General features: G+C 45.1%; 1 pseudogene; it reads left to right on the top strand.

Moving 5' to 3' along the window:
* The first annotated feature begins 576 nt into the window (after positions 1–576).
* LOC119528011 lies at positions 577–1,299 on the top strand (annotated as a pseudogene).
* Positions 1,300–1,728: the final 429 nt, after the last annotated feature.

Genomic DNA, 1,728 nt, shown 5'->3' with positions numbered 1-1,728 from the left:
TCACTGCCATTATTATCAATCTATATGCCCCCATCGCAGGTTTCAGGATCCCATTCTTTTCCAATCAATGGCTTTACTTTAACAGCAGACACCCTGCAAGGTTGAGATTTTAGTTTATGTTATAAATCTGCTACTTGCACAGTGAGACACTGGGTCTGGTTTTCAGCAGTCTCAAGTCTGTGGCAACAGGAAATAAGATTTTCTTTCAGGGCACACATAGAAACCTTTACATCTGTCATATGGCATTTAAGTTTCAAATTTGAAGCCTTTAGCTCATCTCTTTCTCTTATAACTTTATCCTGAGTATCGAAGAGCAACCAGCCAGCATCATTCTCTTAACTCCACAAAACTCTGTTAAGGTGTAAAAGTGACTTTTTAAATACAATCTTAAAACTGTAAGCCATCAGGAAATTGTAAATTAACCTTAAAATGTAACCTAAAGGGGCAGAGTAGGCTGGCGGACGTGGCGACCTGTGAGCCGGGAGCGGGGTGTGTGTGGTGTGCATGGAGAGCTAGCCTGGAAGTGCTGGACCTGCGAGGCGTGCAGTTGTACAGTTGCCAGAGGCATCAGCGGACATGGCTCCTAATGTGCCTCTGGACGAACTGGCTGGAGAGAGCCCTAAAGGCATTCAGGCCAAGCTGCTGGGGCCGCCCAGGGCTGACAAGGGTACCCGGGCACCCAAATTGGCCGAAAACTTCTCTGTCTGCCATCTGGCTACCGGCGACATGCTGAGGCCATGGTGACTGCTGGCTCAGAGCTGGGGAAAAAGCTGAAGGCGACAATGGATGCTGGGAAACTGGTAAGTGATGAAATGGTGGTGAAGCTCATCAAGAAGAATGTGGAGACCCCTCCGTGCAAGAATGGTTTTCTTCTAGATGGCCTCCCTTGGACTGTGAGGCAGACAGAAATGCTTGATAACCTTATGGAGAAGAGGAATGAGAAGCTTAATTCTGTGATTGAATTTGGCATCCCAGACTCCGTTTATCCAGAGAATCACAGGAAGGCTGATTCACTCCACAAGTGGCCGCTCCTATCATGAGGAGTTCAACTCCCCAAAGGAACCCATGAAAGATGACATTACTGGGGAACCTTTGATCCGCCAATCAGATGATAACGAGAAGGCCTTGAAGATCTGCCTGGATGCATACCACACTCAGATCACCCCAATGGTAGCATACTACAGAAAACGGGGGATCCACTCTACCATTGATGCAACCCAGACCCCTGACATTGTGTTTGCCAGCATCCTAGCAGCCTTCTCCAAAGCCACATGTAAAGACTTGGCTATGTTTATCTAATGTTGGCTCCAAAAGGAATTTCTCTCTTCCTATCCCTATTGAGGGAGTGGGTGGGAACGGCAGAGCAGGCAGTGGAAAGCTCACTCAGGCTAGCAAGAATACCATTTGATGTACTGATTGAAGAAGCATTTGCTTGAAAAAAAAAAGTAACCTAAAGTAGCTTTTAAATTAATCTTAAAATGAGTAGTAGGCAGTGAAAACCTTTAGTCTCATGAAAGAGCAAGATGTAAATGTAAAGTCTGCAACAGTATGTCTCTCAATAGAAACCATGGAGGCAAGAAGGAAGTGGTGTGGTATCTTTAAGACACTGAAAGAGAAAAACTGCCAACTAAGAATCCTGTATCCAGCAAAACTGTCCTTCAAATATGAGGAAAGAGTTTAAAATATTCCCTGACAAACAGACAATGAGAGAGTTTGTGAACAAGATAC

This window comes from Choloepus didactylus, chromosome 1, assembly GCF_015220235.1.
Source record: "Choloepus didactylus isolate mChoDid1 chromosome 1, mChoDid1.pri, whole genome shotgun sequence".
Classification (NCBI taxonomy): domain Eukaryota; kingdom Metazoa; phylum Chordata; class Mammalia; order Pilosa; family Megalonychidae; genus Choloepus; species Choloepus didactylus.
Note: the sequence above shows the minus strand (reverse complement) of the source record. Positions and strands in the feature narration are given on the sequence as shown.